The sequence below is a fragment of the Schistocerca nitens genome, unplaced genomic scaffold (genome assembly GCF_023898315.1).
Source record: "Schistocerca nitens isolate TAMUIC-IGC-003100 unplaced genomic scaffold, iqSchNite1.1 HiC_scaffold_168, whole genome shotgun sequence".
NCBI classification, from domain to species: Eukaryota; Metazoa; Arthropoda; class Insecta; order Orthoptera; family Acrididae; genus Schistocerca; species Schistocerca nitens.
The window spans coordinates 334,838-351,651 of NW_026045709.1; the positions used below are offsets into that span (position 1 = coordinate 334,838).

Here is a 16,814-nt window from a genome sequence, read left to right on the forward strand (position 1 = left end):
TCATCCCCTTCCCCCACCTTCTCCTTTTCCTTGAACACATCCGCACACTCTATGTTGTCCGTCGCCTTGATCCCCCCCACCCCCTGGTGTCTCCCTTCCTCTCCACTCCCGACCAGTTGCCGCGCCTTTACCGTTGTGTCCCTCCCTCTCTCCATCTCCACACCCTCCATCTCCTTTCCCACCACAACTTCCACCGTCTACCGCTCCCGGATGATGAGCTTCGCCCTGACATCTACCCTTCCTACCAACTCTAACCCCCTCTTCCTGCCTCCTCCTCAGGGCTCCCTCTCCTCCCCCTCCCTCCTTCTGAGCGGATTTCCCCTCCCCCTCCATCTCTTGTGCCTTCTTTCAGTGTCTCTGCGCTCCCTCCTGCCCTGTCTTCCCTTTTCCTCTCCCGCCCCATGTGTCTCCTGCCTCTTCGTGAACCCACGGTTCCCCTCCTCCCTTCCTCCCGCCGCTTCCCCAGCTGCCCCATGCTCTCCCCTCCTTTTCCATCCTCTCTGCCCTTTCCCTCGGCAGGTCCCACCTGGTAGTTTTATTCTTCGTCGTGTGTGCTCCGAGTGGGTTTTAAGTGTGTTGTTTCGGAGTGTTTTTAATACTGTGGCCGACTTTTAACCTGTGCCTGTGCATCTAGTGACTTCCATGTGTTTTAAGAATCACCAATTGTGTTTTTTAACTTTCTGGTGACTTTTTTAACTGTCCCCAATGAGCGTCTACATATCAGTGTATTTTTACCTCCGTTTTCTCCCCTTACTCTGTTTTATGTTCCCCCTTTTTACCTCCTTATGTATGTATTATTTTATTCTTGTTTTAATTGTCATATCACTCGGCTGAAGAGCGGCGGATTGTGCTGCTGACAGCCCTCCCCTGCCCGTATGAGGCAGGGGAATGAAATCACAATAAAGAAAGAAGAAAAAAGATTTTTACCCATCTCCGGCGGTACACCGAAGGGTTACCGCCCTTCGATAGTGCAATTTTAGCGCTTATCGAAGTGTTAGGTGTTCCAGCCAGCCAGCCAGCCAGCCAGCCAGCCAGCCAGCCAGCCAGCCAGCCAGCCAGCCAGCCAGCCAGCCAGCCAGCCAGCCAGCCAGCCGTGGTCCTGCCTCTCGCCCGTCGCCCCCCAGTGTGTGTCCTGTCCTTTTAGTGCTGTGTTTTTCTTTCTTCTTCTTGTCGTCATGTCCGCCCCCACCACCACCGTCACTACTACTACTACTACTACTACTACTACTACTACCACCACCACCACCACCGCCATCGTGTATACGTCCCCTTCCGCCGCCTCCACCACTATCACTTGGTGTGCCCAGTCCCACCCCCCTCCTTCCATCCCTCCCCTCCTCTCTATCCCTCCGCCCTCGCTCTTTGTCGCCCACTCCCCCGCTTCTTCCTCTCGTTCTGATCCTTTCCCCCCACTCCCACAGCCTGTCACTGCAGCTCCGGCTAGGGTGGTGGCCCGTCGGGCCACTGCCCACGCCCAGCTCTCCCCATCGCCATCACCGCCGCCGCCGCCACCGCCACCACCACCACCGTCATCATCGTCGCCATCACCATCACTGACACCTTCGCCTGCACCGTCACAGTCACTATCTCCGGCGCCGACTGCTGCGTCCGTGCCGGGACCTGTCCCTTCCCACCACCTCCCCATCGTTCCCGTCCCTCTTATCACCACCCGCCCATCTGCCGCTGTCAAAAGCCCTAGTGGCGCCCCCACTTCCTCTGCTCCTAAAAAGGCTCCACCCCGCCCTCCATCCAAGCCGCAAAATGCCATCGACGTCTCCCCACCAGGCTCCGCTCCCTCCTCCTCCTCCTCCCCACCCGGTCTCTACAAATATCTCCTGTCCCGTCCCGATCCTTCCTTCCTCGAGGCCCGGAATCTCTCCCTCCTCCTCCTCCGCCAACATTTCCCTGGCGCCCCCATCTCTCTCCTTACTCCCAGATGGGATTCTGTTCTTATCTCCTCCCCCAGCCCAACCCTCCATACTGACATCCTCTCCCGCCTCCCCATCACCCGTTTTGGTCCTAACGCCTCCCTCACCCCTGCTCCCTCCCCATCTCCTACCCGCCAACCCCAACCCCCGCGTCGCCCACCGACCCTCACCGCCGTGATCACTCGGCTTAGTCCGTCGATCACGGAGGAGGAGGTGTTGGCGGAGCTGAAGGCCCATCCCACCCTGGAGGTGCGGGCAGTCCGCCGCATTTTTAACGCGACCGGCCCCACCCGCCTTATGCGGGTGTTCTCTGAGGACGCCCCCTCCATTGACCGTCTCCTGAAGGAGGGTGCCCTCCTCTTCAATCAGCGGTACAAGGTCGACCCCTCCCGTTCCCCCCCTCAATCCCTGCGCTGCCAGAGATGTCTGTGCTACAATGCACATACAACAGCAGAGTGCCGCGAGGCCCCCACCTGCCCTCATTGTCGACAAGCGCACTTCCTCCGGCAGTGCCCCAACCTTCAATCCCCTCCCTCCTGTAATACCTACAGCCTCCCCCACCCTACCTACTCCCAAAAGTGTAAAGCCCGACCCCCTCCCACCACCCCTGAACTCACCGTACCTGTCCGTCCCCTGGACGCCCCCACCCCTCCTGGCAATTCCCTTCGTCCCCCCCCACTGCTGAGGACGTCATCAGGTTCCTCACCATTGTCCTCCAAAACGTCCATCCCTTTCAGCGCCCCCACACCCTCCAACAGATCTCCCTCGACGCCCGTTCCATATTCCACCTTAAAATGTACGCCACCTATTCCAATAACCAGGCCCATTTCACCTTCTCCCGCCTTGACACCCTCGTCTAAATCCTTATCATGGCGCGACAGCATCGTATCCTGTTCAACAATATCCGCTCCCTTCCCGCCAACAAGAACCTCTTCCTGCACACCCTTGCTACCCACCGTGTGGATGCCTTCCTCCTCAATGAAACCTTCCTCCAACCCCACCACTCCATCCACACCTCCCCCTATCTCCTCCACCGCTCCGATAATCCCCTCCCAGTTGCGCGTGGCGGAGTTGCCATTGGCCACCACCGCCAGATCCCCGTTCGGCTCCAACCTCTCCTTCCCGACCCCACCGAACACCTGATCCTTAGTCTCTTCTTCCCCGGCCTTACCGTTACCTGTGCCACCATCTATGTCCGCCCCAACGCCCCTCTTCCTTTCGACTTCCTCTCCCACATCGACCGTACCTTCTCCTCCTATGTGATCGCCGCCGACCTCAACATCCATAGTCGCTCCGCTGCCCAGTTACGGCGGTGGCATCGGTTCCTCTCCTCCCTTCAAGGCGACCTCATCCCCATCCCCCAGCACACCCGCCCCGAATCCAATTCCACTCCCGATGTTATTCTCTCCTCCCCCAACCTCCTTGGTCGCATTACGGTGGATGTCCTGGAGCCTATTGGTAGTGACCATCTCCCTGACCTCCTCACCGTTTCAGACGGTCGTCGCCCCCACCCCGACCCTCGTCATGACCCTCCCCCCAAGTACATCCATGACTATTCCCGTGCCAACTGGAATGCCTACCGGGATACCCTCTCCACTCAGGTCGACAGCCACCCTCTCGCCTACCGCCGTCCCGTTGATGTCTCCCATGCTGCCTCCTTTCTCCAGCAGACCTTGTCTGAGGCCGTGGAGGCCCACGTCCCTACTGTTGCCATCCACCCCCACCGTCCTACCTTGCCACCACAGGCCGTCCTCCTCCTCCGTGAATCCCGTCGTCTCTACCGTGCCTTCCTCCGCACGCGTGACCCGGACACCCTACGACGCCACCGGCAACTACAGCGACACATTCGAAATTTGCTCGCGGCTAAGAAACGCCGGGACTGGCGACAGACATGCACCCGTTTAAATGCTACCCTCCCTATAAACTCGTCCAAGTTCTGGACCGCCTTCCGTCGCCTTACCGGAACTAAGCCCTCCCCCTACTATCCTCTTCTCCACGATGACCACCCCTTCCCTGACGCCCTTAGTAAGGCCAACCACTTTGCCTCCTACCTGTCCGATGTGTTTTCCATCCCTGATGATCCCCGGTTCGATTACTCCCTCTTCCCAGATATCCGCGATCGAACTGACACCTCTGTCCCTCCCCTCGCTCCTGGTTTCCAGTACTTGGACAACATTCCACACACGGAACTTAATGCCCCCATCACTACACAGGATCTCATTACTACACTCCGCACCAAACGCAACACCGCTCCTGGTCACGATAGTGTCACCTACCGTCACCTTCGTGAAGCTCCTGTCTCTTTCCTCTCCACCCGGGCCAGGCTCTACAATGTAGTCCTGTCCACTGGTTACTACCCCGACCTGTGGAAAACCTCTCGTATCCTCATGTTCCTCAAACCTGGCAAACCGCCGTCCGCCGTCTCCTCCTACCGTCCCATCAGCCTTACCTCGGTCTTCAGCAAGGTCCTGGAATCTATCCTCACCCGCCGCATCCACCAGCATCTCCGCCAGCACCGCCTCCTCCCCGTTACCCAGTGTGGCTTTCGGCCGTCCTTCTCTTCCGACGATCTTCTCCTTCACCTCACTCATCTCCTTTCCGAACAGCTCAATTCCCGTCGCTCCGCAATCTTCCTCTCTCTTGACCCCGAACGTGCATATGACCGCGTATGGCATTCCGGTCTCCTCTTCAAGCTCCAAACCTTCGCCCTTCCCATTAACTACGTTCGTCTGATCGGTTCCTTTCTCTCCCGCCGTCCTTCCCATGTCACCATCCATAACGCCGATTCCTACACCTTTTTCCCCTCCGCCGGTGTGCCCCAAGGCTCCGTCCTCTCCCCCCTTCTGTACTTGTTGTACACGGCGGACATGCCGCCGCCGTCACCCCCCGTCCACCTTCTCCAGTTTGCCGATGACACCGCCTTCCTTGCCCTTGCCCCCACCCTGCAACGCTCCCAACACCTTCTCCAATCCCATCTTGACCGGTTCACCGCTTGGTGCAACCAGTGGTTGCTCACGGTCAATCCTTCCAAAACCCAGGCGATCATTGTAGGCAAAACCACCCCTTCCTTACGCCTCCTTGATTTCTATCTCACCGTTTATGGCCGTCCCATCGCTCTCACCCCCACCCTTAAGTATCTTGGCGTCACCCTCGACCGTCGCCTCTCCTGGACTCCCCATCTCCAGACAATCCAAGCCAAGGCACGTTCCCGACTCCGTCTCCTCAAGCTCCTTTCCGGCCGTACGTGGGGTCTGGACCCCTCAACCATCCTCCACACCTATAAGTCCCTCATCCGCCCTATCCTCTGTTACGCCCATCCCGCCTGGATCTCCGCCCCCCCTTCCTTTTATAAATCCCTCCAAATCCTTGAACGCCATGCTCTCCGCCTTGCCTATCGCATCCGTCTCCCCTCCCCCACGCGGATCCTGTATGATCTTATCCCCTTCCCCCACCTCCTCCTCTTCCTCGAACGAATACGCATCCTCTACACCTCCCGTAAACTCGATCCTCCTCACCCGCTCGTCTCCCCGATCCTCTCCCACCCCCGCCCGCTGCCGCGCCTGTACTCCCATGTCCCACCCGGTCTCCATCTCTCCACCCTCCTTACCCTCTCCCAAGGTGGCTTCCGCCAGCTCCCCCTCCCTGATGATGCCCTCCTCCCCTCCATCTACCCCTCCTACCAACTTTGATCCTCCCACCCTCCTCCTGTGCATGCTCCTCAGGGCACCCTCCCTCCCTTCTCTCCCTTTTTCCCTCCCCCCTCCTTTTCTCTCCCCTCCTCCCCCGGGCCTCCCCTCCCCTGTCCCGCTCCCTCCTGCCCCCGTCTCCTCCGCCATTGGCATCCTTTTCTCCCCTCTCCCCCACCTCACCCCCGTTCCCCTCTTGGCAGGTCCCCGGACTCGCACACGCTACGTGGACTTTCGCGCGCCGGAGATCGCCGCCATCAGTGTCTTGTGTGTGCCGTCGTGTTTAGTGTTCAGTGTTCACCGTCACACTCCATTGTTCACCAGTGCCATCGTCTTCTTCAGTGTTTGTGCGTCGTCTCAACAGTTTGCAGTGTGGTTTATCGTCGAGTGTGAACGGCTCCGTGTTTGTCTCTCTGTGTCTCCTGTTTTATCGCCCACCATTTTGTGACTTTTATGTTTTTCTCCTGTTTTTTATGCTTATGTCTTCTTTGGCTGAAGAGCAGCGTAGTGTGCTGCTGCCAGCCTGCCTATTGTATAGGCTTTAAAATGACAACAAAGTAAAAAAAAAAAAGGATTTTCCTTATCGCTTCTCGGCCTTTTGGCTAAGATCAAAGTGTAGTATCTGTTCTTATCAGCTTAATACAAGCTAATATGGGCTGATTTCTGCACCGGGAAGCGGTCGCGCTTATTCTCTTGTTTCAGGTCCGCGACCTGAACAATGGAGCTTGTGGTGACGCTGCCGGCGGACGTCTTCCGCTGCCGGATCTGTTTCGTCACCAAGGCTGCTGGGAGACCAACTTTTGGCGAGTACAAGGACCACTCGGCCCTTCTTCGCCACTACAGGAGGCTGCACGACCCGGAAACGGTCCCCGTTTTCGAGTGCGCGTTTTGCGGCCGACGCGACCCGCAGCTGAAGAAGCTGCGGACGCATCAGCGGTCCTGCAATGCAGAGTCCGCCACCCCCGGCGCTGCCAGTCGGGGGAGTGTGAGTATGGGACACGATGCCGCGTCTGACTCTCTGGGGCACCCAGAGAGGTCGGCCGGCGGGAGGTCACAGGCAAGGGCCCCCGAAGCTACTAGGACAGGCCCTTCGTCCTTAGTTAGTGCTGGGCGAAAGCCACAGGCGAAAGCGGCTCGGGAAGCTAGTACCATAGGCCGCCTAGCCTTAGATAATAGAGAGGGGCTATGGCCACAGCCCAGTCCGGTCCCCGAAGCTAGTAGGACAGACCGGCTGGACTTAGGTTTAACATACGCGGCGGTCCTGACCCGCAGCAGCGTGGTGGGTTCACAGGCTGCCTTGCCCTCACCCTGTGTGAGTGTGCAGGCGTCGGTGACACCCAGGACGGCGGTGGTTGCTACCCCCGCGTCGTGCGTACTGTGTGTGCGCACGCCGAGGTGGTCTGGCATCCCCCTGCTGATACGCTCCGCGACGTCAACCGCGTCGCCACGAGTGCCGAGCGCAAGTTCGGGAGGTGAAGGCAGCACGCTGCCGACGCCTGCCGCCGAACGCGTCGCTCCGGCCAGAGGCGCAGTGTCTGGCAAAGGCCGCGGCTCGCCGCTGCCCGCGCCGGCCATTGCACCCAGTGGCGTACGCTGGCCACGTCGTGCGGCTGCCGCAGGCGCCTCCCGCCCGCCATCTGTCGGGAGCGCGGGTACCGGCCTGGGACTGCCGCCCGCATTGGCTACGCCGCCAACAGGTGGCTCTGCGATGCGGGTGGACAGTGGCAGGCAGGCTGCCTCGCTCGCCGCGACCGGTGGTGTTGTTACTCACGGCGCAGCCGCGCCGCTGTTTGACGCACCAAAGGCCGCGAGCCCGACGGATGTACCGGACGGTGTGGTGCTTGTGCGGTCGCAGACGTACACGCGCCGCGTTTCCTCTGCCCTGCCGGCGGCCACGTCGAGTGACGCCCGTCACTCCGTTTCCGCTCAGGCAGGGAGTGTTACTAACAAAACAGCTCTTGTTGCAGATGATGAGTGGCACGTAGTCACCCCCCGGAGGGACAAACGCCGTGCTACAGGCCGCAGACCGCCACCTCCTGACCGACGGCGCATCATACCGCCCAGTCCGCGTAACAGCGGCCCTGCGCGAGCCAACGCGTCTGGGCGGCCGGCGCGAGCTACACCTGGTGTATCTCGCGCCGGCGGCCGGGCGCGGGCGACCGCTGGGCCATCTGTTGGCGGCGCGGCGAACAACAGCCGCGGTGCGCTGGGCCCGAGCGCCAGGCCGGCGCGAGCTACACCACGTGTTTCTCGCGCCGGCGGCCGGGCGCGGGCGACCGCTGGGCCATCTGCTGGCGGCGCGGCGAACAGCAGCCGCGGTGCGCCGGGCCCGAGCGCCAGACCGGCGCGAGCTACACCTGGAGACGCCCGACCGGCGCAGGCTACGCCGACCACCTCTGCGACCACTGCGCCATCTGGTAGCGACCGTCGGGCACCCAGTCCGCGTAACAGCGGCCCGGGGCGAGCCGGCGCGTCCGGTCGGCCGGCGCGAGCTACACCTCGTGTTTCTTGCGCCGGCGGCGGGCCGCTGGCGACCGCCGGGCCATCTGCTGGCGGCGCGGCGAACACCAGCCGCGGTGCGCCCGACCCGAGCGCCAGGCCGGCGCGAGCTACACCGGCCCCTGCAGCTACCGCTGCGCCACCTGTTAACGGCGCGGCAACTGAAAGCAGCACTGCGCGGTCCACGCCAGATGGCAGCGCGGCACCACCACCGACGCAGACGACGGAGCGGCGCGACGTGAGCGGAGGGACTGCAGCTGCGTCTCCGAGACATGGCAGCAAGAAGAGGAGACGCCGACGTCGTAACGACTGTCCCAGTCCCAACCTCCCGCCGCAAAACTCCCGTCCTCCACCTAACCTGACAGGCCCTCCTGTACCCTCCGAACAGGGCGCAACAGAGGCAGCTCCGCCCCCCCCTCCCCCGGCCGACGCCCGGCTAACGGAGAGGCAGCGGCGCTGGCTGGCGGCCCTGGACGGCGTCCACGACCAGCAGTGGGACGCATTCGTCGCGGTCGTCGAGGACTTCATCTCCGAGATCGCCGAGACGAAGCCACAACGCCAGGCAGCCGGAGATCGACAGGATGGGCCACCAGCAGCAGCGCACCGCGGCCAGGGCCACGCCGACGCTGCTGCCAATCCCCCTCCCCCTGCCCCTACACGCGGTCGCGGTGGGCAGCGCGGTGGACGTGGCGCACGGCGTGCGGCGGCCGCCGAGCGTCGGTACGACGCGAGTGCAGCGTCTGAGATTCAGAAGCTGTACCGCGCGGACCGACGCAAGGCGATGCAGCGCGTCCTTGGCGAGACGTCGCCGTACTGCCAAATCGATGGCAACGTGCTCACGGAGCACTTTAAGGAGGTATATTCTAAATCTGAATTCTCTGTTTCAGATCCACCAACTGCTGTCCCGGACTTTGCCGCCACCACGCCTCCTGATGTCAGCGAGGAGGTCCTGCTGCCGATCACCCCTTCAGAGGTGCAACAGCGGCTCCAGAAGGCGAGCAACACTGCTCCTGGGGCAGACGGAGTCACCTACTCGGACTTGCGACGTGAGGATCCTGGCTGCCATGTGCTAGCTAGGATCTTCTCGCGCTGCTGGAATGAGCGGAAGACTCCGGTGCAGTGGAAAATATCCACTACCGTCCTCATCCACAAGAAAGGGGACGTCTCGGACGTGACAAACTGGCGGCCTCTAGCATTGAGCTCTACCATCTCTAAGCTCTTTGCTGCAATCGTTGCGGACCGCACTTCACTCTGGGCAGAGCGTTTGAACCTGCTCTCCCCAGAACACAAGGGCTTCCGCACGTTTGAAGGCTGCTATGAGCACAACTTCATTGTGCAGACGGCAATTGATGATGCAAGGCGCAGGGGAGGCCAAGCATGCTTTGCTTGGCTTGATCTGGCGAATGCTTTTGGCTCAGTGCCTCACGCTCACCTCCTTGGAGTACTGAGCAGGATGGGACTGCCAGAGCAATTGCACCATCTAATTGCCGACATGTACGATGGTTGCTCCACTCGCGTCCGTACATCTGACGGACTAACGGAGGAGATTGAGATCCAGGCGGGGGTCAAGCAGGGCTGTCCACTGTCGCCCATCGTCTTTAATCTCGCGCTCGAGCCGGTACTTCGCGCCGCATCCTCGCTCAGAAATGAGTGTGGTATTCCGCTTTGCGGCGTCAGTGTGAGTGCACTGGCGTATGCGGACGATATCGTGCTTCTGGCGCGGGACTCAGAGGCGATGCAGACGCTCCTCAATGTTGTGGGTGAGGCGGCGACGTGGGCCGGGCTTACCTTCAAGCCGTCGAAGTGTGCCACGCTTCACATCCGCCGTCGGCAGACACTAGGCTCGGTATTCACCCTGCAAGGGGGAGAACCAGCCGTGCTCGGTGCGGGTGACGCCTACCTCCATCTTGGCGTTCCCACCGGGTACAAAGTCACGCAGACGCCAACGGATGCGATCGCGGCAATTCGACGTGACTTGCAGCACCTGGACGCTTCCCTGCTGGCTCCTTGGCAGAAGATTGACGCTGTGCGTGTCTTCCTCCTCCCTAGGCTTGACTTTGTCATGCGGGGCGGAGCGGTACGCAAGGGGCCGCTATCTGCGCTCGACAAGGCAGTGAAAGCGGCTGTCAAATCATGGCTCTTCCTTCCACAGCGTGCGTCCACTGAACAGCTGTACCTCGCGCTGGGAGAGGGAGGATGCGGCCTGACGCCGCTCGCGGACGCTGCGGACATCTCCACCATCGTCCACGGCTTCCGCATGCTGCACTGCGACGACGCCACCGTCCGCGACATCGCCTGGGCCACTCTATCCACGGCCGTGCGCCGCCGACTGGGGAGGGAGCCGAGTCGATCCGACTTGGCCACCTACCTTAGCGGCAGCACTGAGGGCGACCTCGCACGTGACGGAGGTGACATCCAGTCACTGTGGACACGCGTCAGGAACGCCACAAGGCGCCTAGCGCCTCGTGGCGTCACCTGGCGCTGGAGTGAACTGTTGTCTGAGTTGCAGGTGGAGGTCGGCGGCCGACCCGCCATCGCTGACGACGCGGAACACGACGGCATCGGAGGGGTGACGCAGCCGGCCACGGAGAGGACGGCGCCTGGGCCTACACGACACCTCGAAGATGGCGGCGATGGACCGCAACACAAAGATGACAGCGTGGGACGCACCGTCAACACTGGCGTCGAGCATGTCCGGGTGGGAGGGGGCGCCAAACGTCTTCTCTCGCGGACGCTCCGCGAGTGTCTGAGGCAGCGCCTGCGCCACATCCTACTCAGAAAACCGGACCAGGGGAAGGTGTTCGAGTGCACCAGGGAGTCCACAGCGTCCAACCACTTCATAGCGGGAGGCAAATACACTCGCTTCGCAGACTGGCGCTTCATTCATCGCGCCAGGCTCGGAGTCGTGCCTCTGAACGGATGTCGCCGCTTTGATGGGCGGGCAAATACCAACAAAGCCTGCCGACGCTGTGGCCACAACAATGAGACGCTCCCGCACGTAATCAACGCGTGTATGGTGCACTCAGCAGCCCTGCAGTATCGCCACAACGCGGTCCTCAACCGCCTCGCGACAGCAGTCGCTGGGCGGCCAAGGAGAGGAAACACTGCTGTTCCTGACATCAGGATCAACCAAGCCGTCATAGGGGACAGCAGTGGGCTGCGTCCGGACCTCGTAATAACTGACGAGGCCGCGAAGACTGTGACCATCGTCGATGTGACAATCCCCTTCGAGAATAGGCGGATTGCGCTCGACAACGCTCGGCAACTGAAGAGGATAAAGTACGCCGACGTTGCGCGCGGATTAGTCGCTCGCGGCTATTCCGTCACTGTCGACGCCCTGGTTGTCGGCAGTCTGGGGGCGTGGGACCGCCAGAACGATGCGGTGCTTCGGCACCTAGGCATCGCCAGCCGCTACTGCCAACTGATGCGGCGATTGATGGTGTCCGACACCATCAAGTGGTCCCGCGACATCTACGTTGAACACATCACTGGCCACCGCCAGTATGTGTCCCACTAGACTGTGGCATGCTCTGACGTCAGGCTGCGAGACCCTCGAGACTGCAGTCGTCGGAGAACTTCGAGGTCGGTGCCTTCGTGTCGTCGGTGTCGAGATTCTCCTTCACGACGCGGGACCTGCGGCGTTACACCATCTTCGCGCCGCACTGCAGCAGTGCCGAGTCAGTAGCGGTGCGTGCGGTGCTGCCTGGTGCCCCTCCCTCCGTGGTGGCCGCCGAATATGGCCCCCACCTCGGGTGGCGCGGTGCTGGGCGGCGCCGTACGTGTGCCTACTGCCCGGCAGTCTCCAGCCAGCGTGGGAAGCAACACCCTCCTGCCACGACACCCCAGTGACGTCCGCCGCAAGGCGGACAGAGGGGAGAAGTCCGGCTGAGTGTGACCCGCCTGCGTGCGTGGCGCACCAGCCGCTGGCAGCCGTGCATGTGCAGTGCGCTGTCAGGGCATGGAGATGAATCAAATAAACATAAAATAGCTCCTAAATTAGGTCCAAACTACCCCTGATCTGACATAAGTAAGGCCGCGCCTACCGCGGGATTAATCTTAAGGTAATATACTTAAGTATCCGCGCCTAACGCGGCCTCATGATATTTAAGTAGTGGGCTTAACCCACGAACTAGAATAGTGATAAAATACTTAAGTACGGTTAGTACCGTTTTTTCTTAAATTTATCTAAACTTAATAAACCTGTAAAACTCGTATTGTATAGAGTCATGGATATTCTTTTCTTAAATTTATACTTCGTAAGATTGTAACTAAGAATTATCTCGGAAAATAAAAATCTGTTCTTATCAGCTTAATGCTGGTAAGGTCGGATACAAAACACTAGATACGCCATGTATTTCTTTAGTCATTGGTCTCCCAATGCCCGATTATGACGAAGCTGCAGTGGCGGCTCCGGAACGTGGCCAGCCTTGCTGTGAGGGCAGCAACTGCTGGTGCTACTGCCGGACTCGCCCTGCATTGAATACTTCTCCCTCATTTTCTCCCGATTTTGACGAGGGTTGCGAGATGCTCAGGCCCCATCTTCCCCCTGCTCGATCGAGGTTGGCGATCTGGAGCGCGGCAGATGCAGACCGGTCTCGTGTGTGTCCAGCCTCTGCTGTTGACACCGGCGGCACAGTGGTAGTGACATATGTTCCCAGCCATATGATCCTTCACTCCGCTCGCTTTCCTATTTTTCCCCGGGCCATTTACGTCTGGATTTCCACCGGGGTTGAACACAAGCGTATGACACACTCCATCTTGGCCAGAACAATTCTGTGGTTTTTTTTTTTTTTACTTTATTGTTATTTTAATACCTGTACAAAGCAAGTAGGCTGGCAGCGGCACACTACGCCGCTCTTCAGCCATAGCGGTTTACAAAAGTAAAAAACGGAGAAAGACAATGAAACAAAGTGACGGGCAAAAGAGAGAGGTCACAGAGACACGGAGTCGTTCACACGTGACGATAACAACACTGAAAACACGTTGGCACGGCGCACAGAACACTGATGAATCCGACGGCACAAGTGAACGTAGTAGTGGGACGGCGGACACCAAAAACACTAAACGGCGGCACACACGCGAGACACAGAAGGCGATGATCTCCGGCGCGCGAATGTTCACTATGCGTGTGCGAGTCCGGGGACATGCCAAGAGAGGAGGAGGAGGAAGGGGAGTGGGAGAGCGAGAGCGGAGAGCAGAGATGCCATGGGCAAAGGAGAGAGGGAGGAAGGGGGAGGGGAAGCCCGGGGGAGAGGGGAGGAGGGAGGAGGGAAAGGAAAGAGAAGGGAGGGGATAGGAGGGAGGGAGGGTGCATAAAGGATAGGACACAGGAGGTGGGGGGGGATCAAAGTTGATAGGAGGGGTAGATGGAGGGGAGGAGGACATCATCAGGGAGGGGGAGCTGGCGGAAGCCACCTTGGGAGAGGGTAAGGAGGGTGGAGAGATGGAGACCGGGTGGGACATGGGAGTACAGGCACGGCAGCGGGCGGGGGTGGGAGAGGATCGGGGAGACGAGCGGGTGAGGAGGATCGAGTTTACGGGAGGTATATAGGATTCGTATCCTTTCGAGGAAGAGGAGGAGGTGGGGGAAGGGAATAAGATCATACAGGATCCGCGTGGGGGAGGGGAGACGGATGCGATAGGCAAGGCGGAGAGCATGGCGTTCAAGGATTTGGAGGGATTTATAAAAGGAAGGGGGGGCGGAGATCCAGGCTGGATGGGCGTAACAGAGGATAGGGCGGATGAGGGAATTATAGGTGTGGAGGATGGTGGAGGGGTCCAGACCCCACGTACGGCCGGAAAGGAGCTTGAGGAGACGGAGTCGGGAACGTGCCTTGGCTTGGATTGTCTGGAGATGGGGAGTCCAGGAGAGGCGACGGTCGAGGGTGACGCCAAGGTACTTAAGGGTGGGGGTGAGAGCGATGGGACGGCCATAAACGGTGAGATAGAAATCAAGGAGGCGGAAGGAAGGGGTGGTTTTGCCTACAATGATCGCCTGGGTTTTGGAAGGATTGACCTTGAGCAACCACTGGTTGCACCAAGCGGTGAACCGGTCAAGATGGGATTGGAGAAGGTGTTGGGAGCGTTGCAGGGTGGGGGCAAGGGCAAGGAAGGCGGTGTCATCGGCAAACTGGAGAAGGTGGACGGGGGGTGACGGCGGCGGCATGTCCGCCGTGTACAACAAGTACAGAAGGGGGGAGAGGACGGAGCCTTGGGGCACACCGGCGGAGGGGAAAAAGGTGTAGGAATCGGTGTTATGGATGGTGACATGGGAAGGACGGCGGGAGAGAAAGGAACCGATCAGACGAACGTAGTTAATGGGAAGGGCGAAGGTTTGGAGCTTGAAGAGGAGACCGGAATGCCATACGCGGTCATATGCGCGTTCGAGGTCAAGAGAGAGGAAGATTGCGGAGCGACGGGAATTGAGCTGTTCGGAAAGTAGATGAGTGAGGTGAAGGAGAAGATCGCCGGAAGAGAAGGACGGCCGAAAGCCACACTGGGTAACGGGGAGGAGGCGGTGCTGGCGGAGATGCTGGTGGATGCGGCGGGTGAGGATGGATTCCAGGACCTTGCTGAAGACCGAGGTAAGGCTGATGGGACGGTAGGAGGAGACGGCGGACGGCGGTTTGCCAGGTTTGAGGAACATGAGGATATGGGAGGTTTTCCACAGGTCGGGGTAGTAACCGGTGGACAGGACTACGTTGTAGAGCCTGGCCAGGGTGGAGAGAAAAGAGACAGGAGCTTCACGAAGGTGACGGTAGGTGACACGATCGTGACCAGGAGCGGTGTTGCGTTTGGTGCGGAGTGTAGTGATGAGATCCTGTGTAGTGATGGGGGCATTAAGTTCCGTGTGTGGAATGTTGTCCAAGTACTGGAAACCAGGAGCGAGGGGACGGACAGAGGTGTCAGTTCGATCGCGGATATCTGGGAAGAGGGAGTAATCGAACTGGGGATCATCAGGGATGGAAAACACATCGGACAGGTAGGAGGCAAAGTGATTGGCCTTACTAAGGGCGTCAGGGAAGGGGTGATCATCGTGGAGAAGAGGATAGTAGGGGGAGGGCTTAGTTCCGGTAAGGCGACGGAAGGCGGTCCAGAACTTGGACGAGTTTATAGGGAGGGTAGCATTTATACGGGTGCATGTCTGTCGCCAGTCCCGGCGTTTCTTAGCCGCGAGCAAATTTCGAATGTGTCGCTGTAGTTGCCGGTGGCGTCGTAGGGTGTCCGGGTCACGCGTGCGGAGGAAGGCACGGTAGAGACGACGGGATTCACGGAGGAGGAGGACGGCCTGTGGTGGCAAGGTAGGACGGTGGGGGTGGATGGCAACAGTAGGGACGTGGGCCTCCACGGCCTCAGACAAGGTCTGCTGGAGAAAGGAGGCGGCATGGGAGACATCATCGGGACGGCGGTAGGCGAGAGGGTGGCTATCGACCTGAGTGGAGAGGGTATCCCGGTAGGCATTCCAGTTGGCACGGGAATAGTCATGGATGTACTTAGGGGGAGGGTCATGACGAGGGTCGGGGCGGGGGCGACGACCGTCTGATACGGTGAGGAGGACAGGGAGATGGTCGCTACCAATAGGCTCCAGGACATCCACCGTAAAGCGACCAAGGAGGTTGGGGGAGGAGAGAATAACATCGGGAGTGGAGTTGGATTCGGGACGGGTGTGCTGGGGGATGGGGATGAGGTCGCCTTGAAGGGAGGAGAGGAACCGATGCCACCGCCGTAACTGGGCAGCGGAGCGACTATGCATGTTGAGGTCGGCGGCGATCACATAGGAGGAGAAGGTATGGTCGATGTGGGAGAGGAAGTCGAAAGGAAGAGGGGCGTTGGGGCGGACATAGATGGTGGCACAGGTAATGGTAAGGCCAGGGAGGAAGAGACTAAGGATCAGGTGTTCGGTGGGGTCGGGAAGGAGAGGTTGGAGCCGAACGGGGATCTGGCGGTGGTGGCCAATGGCAACTCCGCCACGCGCAACTGGGAGGGGATTATCGGAGCGGTGGAGGAGATAGGGGGAGGTGTGGATGGAGTGGTGGGGTTGGAGGAAGGTTTCATTGAGGAGGAAGGCATCCACACGGTGGGTAGCAAGGGTGTGCAGGAAGAGGTTCTTGTTGGCGGGAAGGGAGCGGATATTGTTGAAAAGGATACAATGCTGTCGCGCCATGATAAGGATTTAGACGAGGGTGTCAAGGCGGGAGAAGGTGAAATGGGCCTGGTTATTGGAATAGGTGGCGTACATTTTAAGGTGGAATATGGAACGGGCGGCGAGGGAGATCTGTTGGAGGGTGTGGGGGCGCTGAAAGGGATGGACGTTTTGCAGGACAATGGTGAGGAACCTGATGATGTCCTCAGCAGTGGGGGGTGACGAAGGGAATTGCCAGGAGGGGTGGGGGCGTCCAGGGGACGGACAGGTACGGTGAGTTCAGGGGTGGTGGGAGGGGGTCGGGCTTTACACTTTTGGGAGCAGGTAGGGTGGGGGAGGCTGCAGGTATTACAGGAGGGAGGGGATTGGAGGTTGGGGCACTGCCGGAGGAAGTGCGCTTGTCGACAATGCGGGCAGGTGGGGGCCTCGCGGCACTCTGCTGTTGGATGTGCATTGTAGCGCAGACATCTCTGGCAGCGCAGGGATTGAGGGGGGGAACGGGAGGGGTCGACCTTGTACCGCTGATTGAAGAGGAGGGCACCCTCCTTCAGGAGACGG

General features: G+C 59.9%; 1 pseudogene; it reads left to right on the top strand.

Moving 5' to 3' along the window:
* Positions 1 to 6,196: 6,196 nt before the first annotated feature.
* LOC126219187 (U2 spliceosomal RNA) lies at positions 6,197 to 6,415 on the top strand (annotated as a pseudogene).
* Positions 6,416 to 16,814: the final 10,399 nt, after the last annotated feature.